Raw genomic sequence first — 9,174 nt, forward strand, 5'->3', positions numbered from 1 at the left:
ACGAACGGATGAAGCCGAACCAACCGTAGACGACCGAATCCTCACGATCGCAACGAAACAGGAACTATCGAGAAGCAACACCAGAAAGAAACAAACAACATGGTAAACAACCATCACATAGACATGGCACGATGCACAACCAAGTATGATGCATGTCCGGTTAATGAGGCATGGCATGGCAAAGTACAACAAACATCACTACAAATTAAGTGGAGCTCAATATGCAACGAGTTGCATATTGACAAAACACCACAACAATTATTTAGTTCATCTCGTTTAAGCTACCAAACAATATTAAATGTTGTTAAACATGGCAAGAGGTGAAACATATGAAAACTACTTATCTAGGCAAGTTTAAATGAGGCCGGAACAACAAAACAACAATTCCGAAAATCCCCATATGCGAATTATAGATTTGGTACTGTTCTGCCCTAAACACAATTTTAATTTTGTTAAACAGCAAAACAAAGTGCACCATGTTAAACTAGGCATTTTTCCACCCCAAATACATATAAAGTTTATTAAATTCAGAGCTACGGTTATTTAGTTATGAATTAAAGCATTTTAACATGGTATAGGAGCAAATTTAAATAAACAGCAAGTTAAACATTTTAACATGGAATGAAAATGACATATATTAATCTACACAATTTTCTGAGCATTTTACATGTATAAATTATTTTAATCCGATGCATGGTTGATGAGTTATTAAATGCATAAAGACTAGGGACTTTTCTGTAAAATTGTAAATCCTCGGAATAAACCTAAATTCGTAGAATCTGAAAAAAAACATGAACGGGCCGAATCTGGTGCACTGCGGGCTGAACAGGAGGGGCTGTGGGGAGCTCACCCATGGGCCTAGCCCAAGATGGCGAGGAGGGAGAGGCTCCGGCTGGGCCTGGCGACGCGGCCCAGGAGCGACGCGGTCGTGGCCTCTCCCGAACAGGGACAAGGCTGGCGGCGCCAGCATCCAACAGCGACGGAGGACGGCGGTCAACGACGATGGGGAGGCGCGGGGAGGCCGGAACGGGGCCGCAGGTGGCTGGATCCGGTGGAGGTCGTGGTCGGGGACCCGTTCCCGGCGTCGGCGGCGAGACCTAGGGCGGCGGCGACAGTTCCTAGAAAGGGAGAGAGAGGAATCTGAGAGAGAGAGAGAGAGAGAGAGAAGAAGAGGAAGGAGACGGGAGAGAGAGGGAGGCGGCGACCTGGCAAGGCGTCACGGGCGCTCCGGCGACGGGGTCGCGGACGGCGGGAGGCGGCGCTGCGGGGAGGTTCTGCGAGGCGGCGGGGAGGCACTGGAGCAGAGGGATGAGCGGGCGGCGGGGCGCAGGGACGGGCGAGCGGCGGTGCGCGCGGGCCCTGGTGCGGCCCAGATCGGGCCCAGGGCGGGTCGCGCCTGGGTTCCGCGGACTGCGGCGGCGGGGAGCGGGGCTGGAGCGACGTGGCGCGTCCGGGTTGGCCGCGGGCGCGTCTGGGCGGCGAGGGTGGCGGCGCGGGAGGAGGCCAAGTGGCGGAGAGAGGCTAGCCGGGCGCGGAAACGGAGGGAGTTTGGTGGCGTGGGGCTCGAGGAGGGGGCTTGGCTGCCAAAAATGGAAGGAGGGGTGTCCATATATAGCAGGAGGGGCTAGGGTTGGGGGGTTTGAGGCCGTTTCGGAGTCGTTCGATCGCCATCGGACGGTTCCGGAGCGGAGGGGGGTAGGTAGGTGGGTCTAGTGGGCTGTGAAGAGGGCCTCGGCTGAGAAGAGAGGGGAAGAAGTGCGACCCGCACGGTTTTGGAGACCGAGAACATCCGACGAAGGTACCGACAGCGGTACCGCTATATGTCTAACGGTTGGGCAGTCAAACGAACTCCGAATGCGATGAAACTTGGCAGGCGCTCTGTCTACACTATAGTAAGACCGCATGACAAGTTGCAACCCATTCCGAGAACATTTTTATGCCACTTATAAAATATGATTTCGGAGGTGCCGCGGGCGCGTGCGAGTGTGGTCGGGCTCAGAACGGACAACAGAGAGAACCGGGGAAACCCGAACGGATGCAAGTTTTATAAAAACAATGCCAATGCAATACGAATGATGACATGAGACGAGATGCATAACAAGAACAAAATGCAAAACAAACGACAAAAACCCAACCACGAAGGAAATATCATATAGCATCTCCGGAAAAGGCAAGAGTTGGAGTTACGAATATGGAAAGTTGTATCCGGGGCGTTACAACACTCCACCACTACGAGAGGATCTCGTCCCGAGATCTAGGATGGCACCGAAGGGAAAAGGAAGAGGAAGAGAAGAGGTAAAGCTAAGTTGCTTCTTCGAGAAATGAGTGAAACCATGAACCTTGAGAGGTTGAGCAATTTAAAAGAAAGAGTACAACAGAGATGAACGAGATTGCAAACAATCCGTTAGAAAAGAGGAACAAGGAACAATACAATAACTTGAAGGTTGCAAAGGCATGAATCAAGAGTTTAATGGACAAGATAGAATTTGAAACCACTCTGGTTAAAACTAGATAGAGAATGGATAAGATTGATATAATTTGGGCAGCACTCCGACTGTAAATGGAAAGAATAGGACATGAACTTGAGAAGAAGGGATGATACTTGATGAAATCAACAACACACTACCTCCGAAACTATTGAAAGAATGGCACAATGGGTAAGAAGGATTTCAGACAACACTCATGTTGAAAAGAGAGGCAAAACTTGATACGATGAAAGAACTTGAATGAGGACACAACACTCCGGTTAAATGGATAAGCACGAAAAGAACATGATCCTCAATTCGAGAAGATGAGTGAAGAGAGCAACATCACAAAGCCTCCGGAAGAAATGTACGAATGGAACTGAATGAACGGAGGAAAACTTGATCTTGAAAGAGCATGCTTACAGGAAATGCTAGAATGGAGTTGTTGGATTAACAACAATGAAAGGATAAGCTTGTAGTGGGCTTATGGAAAACATCTCAAAATTATGAGGTGACAACCTGCCACTAACGAAAAACAATTGCTTGTTTGAGATCAACGAAGAGATGAAAACTTCTTTTAATGAGAGAATAGGAGGAAACTTGGATCATTGATAAGCACCACAAATAGCAACATTCCTTAGGGAAGGCTTTAGGTGAAATCTATACCAAGATAACTCCAACAAAAGATTGATGGATTTAAAATACCTCATTCTTGACAACATGTGAATCATGAAACATGAAGGAAATTGTCAAGAGTGATATAACACCACCACAAAAGATAAGGTAGAAAGAATTGCACTTCGGAATGCAAGATGAAGAATGCTTGAACGCCTCAAAACAAAACATGTGTTGAGCACCATGTTTACTTTTGAGTATAGCTTGGCTGATCTTAACTTCAAGAGAAATCTTGAAGAACAATTGAAGAATGAAAAAAATCCTTGATGAACCACCATGTTGAGCCTCCATGAAGAACTCCGGTAATGAAAGGATGATAAAAAGAAGGAGAAGTTGAAAACACAAGGTGAAGCCTTGCAATGATATAGATGGAGTTTCGCGATGAGATAATGCGGAAAACTTGGAACTCCGGAAAAGAAAAGATGAAACACTAGAACCGAGAAATACTTCATCATGAACAATCTCTGGAAGAAGGAATTAATCACTTGGATGAAACAAGAATAAGAATTATGTCATGCCTATCCTTCACCAATTTAAATTGATGACAAGCAACGGATTTGGCATACTACTTATTCTCGTACAAAGAATTAAGAGAGATATAGCATAAACTTGAGAAGGTATTGATGGAACCACCGGTAGGATTTGGAAACAACGAATGAATTGATATGATAACGAAGGAAGTGAAATCTTGAACGAACCACCGTAAGAATTGAAAATGAAAGTAGCAAAGGCACAATTCACCGGGAAGAATTGGAAAACAAATGAAGATACTTGAGGGGATTTAGATACATGAGAACGAAGAGATCATGACCTGATTAGAGGATATTTGAACAATGCACCGGTAAGATTTGTAGAACGATAGCTACACGCTGAGAATGAAGAATTATGACATGATGGCCTTCGGAGGAAAGAAATGGAAACAACTCATGAAATGCTCCGGATGGTAAGAATAGAAATCTCACAATGAAAACAATTATGAGGATAGCATGAAGCTAGAACCATGAATCTTCAAGAGAACGGCCCAAGATTTAAGGGAAATCCTTCTTCGGTCTTCAAGATCCGAGAAATGACGATGAGAAACACCACCATAAATTGTTGAGATGCTCCGGGACAAAGAAGAATAGAAATGATGAACCAACGATGAAAATATTCTGAAAGCGATCTTGGATAAGGAAAATGACTGATGAAAATTCATTCTTATGTCACACTTTGAAAAGAATTAGGAATGGCTCCGGAATAATTAGAAGAGTCAGGTAAGATCCTGGGAAAAGACCTGTGGGTTAGGGCCCACTCAAAAGAAACATCGTTGAGCAATTGATTGAAAGGGGGGATTGCACCGGTTGAATTAAATGACTTGAATGAGATAACAACCTCGAAATATCTTGAACGGATTGAGAATGGAAACACAAGTCTTCTGAGGTATGTTCAAACACTCCGGATCACATGAATAGCAAGAGGTGAGCAATTAAGAGGTGCATCGACATGAGAGAGCATTAGGAACAAGGAAAGGAATATGATGAATATCGAAAGCTTGAATTGGATCCACTAGAGAAGAATACGAGAATGAAGAATGATGAACTTGAAGCTCGTGAGCATCTTCACGAGGGATAGCCGGATCAAAACATTGATTGAAAAGAGTGAAGAGACTTCACATGAATAAATGGATACTTGATTAAGAAATATGGGTCCTTGAAGAAAAGGGGTGGGAGGGTGGGTAAAAACAAAGACAACTTGGGATGAACGAAACAAACACCGTTGAGAAAACTTAGAATTGATCTTGCGGATGGGGAGAATGATGGGTTCATCTCGAAGAGAAGCGCACCGGTTGGAAAAGAATTAACATGACAAACTCGATGATCAAAAGGATTAGTACTCCCATAGAAATATGAGAACACCATTTAAGAAAGGTATGGATTCAACATTTGACTCGAAGCAACTCGAATACCACAAATAAAACAAAACAAAGGATTGGCTTGCAGAAATAAGCCAGAACAAACATATGATAGAGATTCCGTCCGAAGTTTTCGTGGTGGGGCCCACACGGGCTCGATTGTACATCACCATCATGTACAAGGCAGTGCACATGACATACGAAGTGTCCCCGAACCAGCATAGCCAAGGGTTCTTTAAGACACAACGAGACCACAGTAAAAACGACCGTGGAAAGGCGGACCACTAGACGTCGAACCCCAATCTCATATCATGCATCTGTCGAAAAGATATTCTAGGAGCTACTTGAATTCCCACCTATAAAACTCCCGAAACTTTCTGGTTATGCAATCTGGTGTTGGGGATACAGGGGAAGCAATATATCTCACCCAAACTAACAATCCTACATCCAGCTGTATCCATCCGTCAACACATAACCAAGAAACCTTCGGAAATCGTGTACCTCAACCTTCGAAAAGCATCCGTTATACGAGTTATGGCAATACTCCCGAGCTCGCCCCAGTACTGGGTTATCGGGGTTATCTCACCAACAACTGCATAAAAGAGATTTTCGATGTCGGCAAATCTCAGGTATTCCAGAACTGCAACGATAAAATTGTGACGACAACACCTCAGAGCTCGACTCCCCGGGTCAAAGCCACATAAATAGACAGGAGGCACCAAGAACAATGTTCTCGTCACAAAACCATCGAACGATTCCAAGATACCCGCGTGATCCTAAAAAAATTTTTTGAGTGAAATTTGAGGAGAGGAAAGACAAAACATCTACGTCAGGAGACCTCACCAGAGCGACGAAGGGGCTGAGGAGTAAAAAGAATCCTACTCTCCGATATATATAATCCTAAGACCCAAAATAGTTTTCTTCTAGACTCAACAATGGCCAACAATCAAGGGGGCTCCTATGGTCGGTCGAGGCTCTGATACCAACTTGTCACGCCCAATATGCGACCCTATCCAAAAGGAACTCGAAGGTCCCACCAAGGATAGACCCGCATATTGAAATGCTTTTGCAAGGTGGATATCATTACATCAACATTACATAATAGATGGGGATACATACATAAGGCATACAATGCCACACACATACAACATCACAATACATAAGAGCATCATCCGACTACGGATGAATCACAAATAGAAACTCAAATGACATCCACCCTGCTAGCCCAGGCTGCCGACCTGGAACCTATCCCCTAATTGAAGAAGCAGAAGTGGAACTCAACACAAGCAAGCATCGCTCTCACGTCATGATCATCGCATAACCTGTACCTGCAACTGTTGTTGTAGTAAGCTGTGAGCCACGAGGACTCAGCAATCCCATTACCATGGGTATCAAGACTAGCAAAGCTTAAAGGGAAAGGAAGGGGTAAAGTGGTGAGGTTGCAGCAACGACTAAGCATATATGGTGGCTAACATACGCAAATAAGAGCGAGAAGAGAGCAAAAGGAACGGTCGTCAACTAGTAATGATCAAGAAGTGATCCTGAACTCCTACTTACGTCAAACATAACCCAGAAACCGTGTTCACTTTCCGGACTCCACCGAAAAGAGACCATCACGGCTACGCACACGGTTGATGCATTTTAATTCGGATCTGGTGTCAAGTTATCTACAACCGGACATTAACAAATTCCCATCTGCCTATAACCGCAGGCACGGCTTTCGAAAGATTATACCCTGCAGGGGTGTCCCAACTTAGCCCATGACAAGCTCTCGCGATCAACGAAGGAATAGACCTTCTCCCAGGAAGACCCGATCAGACTCCGAATCCCGGTTTACAAGACATTTCGACAATGGTAAAACAAGACCAGCAAAGCCGCCCGATGCGCCGACAAATCCCGATAGGAGCTGCACATATCTCGTTCTCAGGGCACACCGGATGAGCAAGACGTCGGGTTGGCATAGACCCTGATTGCCCAGGGGGCGCCGGACATCGCTCGGTTCGGACCAACACTTAGACAAGCACTGGCTCGGGGGGGCTAAAATAAAGATGACCCTCAGGTTGGCCAACCCAAGGGAAAGGGATAGGTGGTGGTGAGGCAAATGGTAAAACCAAGGTTGGGCCTTGCTGGAGGAGTTTTATTCAAAGCGAACTGTCAAGGGGGTCCCATAAATCACCCGACCGCGTAAGGAACGCAAAATCCGGGAACATAACACCGGTATGACGGAAACTAGGGCGGCAAGAGTGGAACAAAACACTAGGCAAAAGGCCGAGTCTTCCACCCTTTACCAAGTATATAGATGCATTAATAATATAAGAGATATTGTGATATCCCAACCAAAATCCTGTCCACCATGGAGAAATCTTCAACTTCACCTGCAACTAGCAACGCTATAAGAGGGGCTGAGCAAGAGCGGTAACATAGCCAAACAGTGGTTTGCATAGGAAAGGTGTCAAAGGTTAGAGGTTCATGGCAACATGGGATGGCTCGACAAACAGATGATGGGTAGCGCAGCAAAGCGATAGAACGAAGCAACTAGCATAGCAATGATAGTAGTGAGATCCAGGGTAGCAGTCATCTTGCCTGAAATCCCGCAAGGAAGAAGAATGAATCCATGAAGAAGACGAACGGATGAAGCCGAACCAACCGTAGACGAACGAATCCTCACTATCACAACGAAACAGGAACTATCGAGAAGCAACACCGGAAAGAAACAAACAATATGGTAAACAACCATCACATAGACATGGCACGATGCACAACCAAGTATGATGCATGTCCGGTTAATGAGGCATGGCATGGCAAAGTACAACAAACATCACTACAAATTAAGTGGAGCTCAATATGCAACGAGTTGCATATTGACAAAACACCACAACAATTATTTAGTTCATCTCGTTTAAGCTACCAAACAATATTAAATGTTGTTAAACATGGCAAGAGGTGAAACATATGAAAACTACCTATCTAGGCAAGTTTAAATGAGGCCGGAACAACAAAACAACAATTCCGAAAATCCCCATATGCGAATTATGGATTTGGTACTGTTCTGACCTAAACACAATTTTAATGTTGTTAAATGGAAAAACAAAGTGCACCATGTTAAAGTAGACATTTTTCCACCCCAAATACATATAAAGTTTATTAAATTCGAAGCTACGGTTATTTAGTTATGAATTAAAGCATTTTAACATGGCATAGGAGCAAATTTGAATAAACAACAAGTTAAACATTTTAACATGGAATGAAAATGACATATTATTAATCTACACAATTTTCTGAGCATTTTACATGTATAAATTATTTTAATCCGATGCATGGTTGATGAGTTATTAAATGCATGAAGACTAGGGACTTTTCTGTAAAACTGTAAATCCTCGGAATAAACCTAAATTCGCAGAATCTGAAAAAAAACATGAACGGGCCGAATCTGGTGCACTGCGGGCTGAACAGGAGGGGCTGTGGGGAGCTCACCCATGGGCCTAGCCCAAGATGGCGAGGAGGGAGAGGCTCCGGCTGGGCCTGGCGACGCGGAGGAGGCTGGGCCCTCCTGGCGCTGGCGACGCGGCCCAGGAGCGACGCAGTCGTGGCCTCTCCCGAACGGGGACAAGGCTGGCGGCGCCAGCATCCAACAGCGACGGAGGACGGCGGTCAACGGCGATGGGGAGGCGCGGGGAGGCCGGAACGGGGCCGCAGGTGGCCGGATCCGGTGGAGGTCGTGGTCGGGGACCCGTTCCCGGCATCGGCGGCGAGACCTAGGGCGGCGGCGGCAGTTCCTGGAAAGGGAGAGAGAGGGATCTGAGAGAGAGAGAGAGAGAATAAGAGGAAGGAGACGGGAGAGAGAGGGAGGCGGCGACCTGGCAGGGCAGCACGGGCGCTCCGGCGACGGGGTCGCGGACGGCGGGAGGCGGCGCTCCGGGGAGGTTCTGCGAGGCGGCGGGGAGGCGCTGGAGCAGAGGGACGAGCGGGCAGCGGGGCGCAAGGACGGGCGAGCGGCGGCGCGCGCGGGCCCTGGTGCGGCCCAGATCGGGCCCGGGGCGGGCCGCGCCTGGGTTCCGCGGACTGCGGCGGCGGGGAGCGGGGCTGGAGTGACATGGCGCATCTGGGTTGGCCGCGGGCGCGTCTGGGCGGCGAGGTGGCGGC

This window comes from Triticum aestivum, chromosome 1B (genome assembly GCF_018294505.1).
Source record: "Triticum aestivum cultivar Chinese Spring chromosome 1B, IWGSC CS RefSeq v2.1, whole genome shotgun sequence".
NCBI lineage: Eukaryota > Viridiplantae > Streptophyta > Magnoliopsida > Poales > Poaceae > Triticum > Triticum aestivum.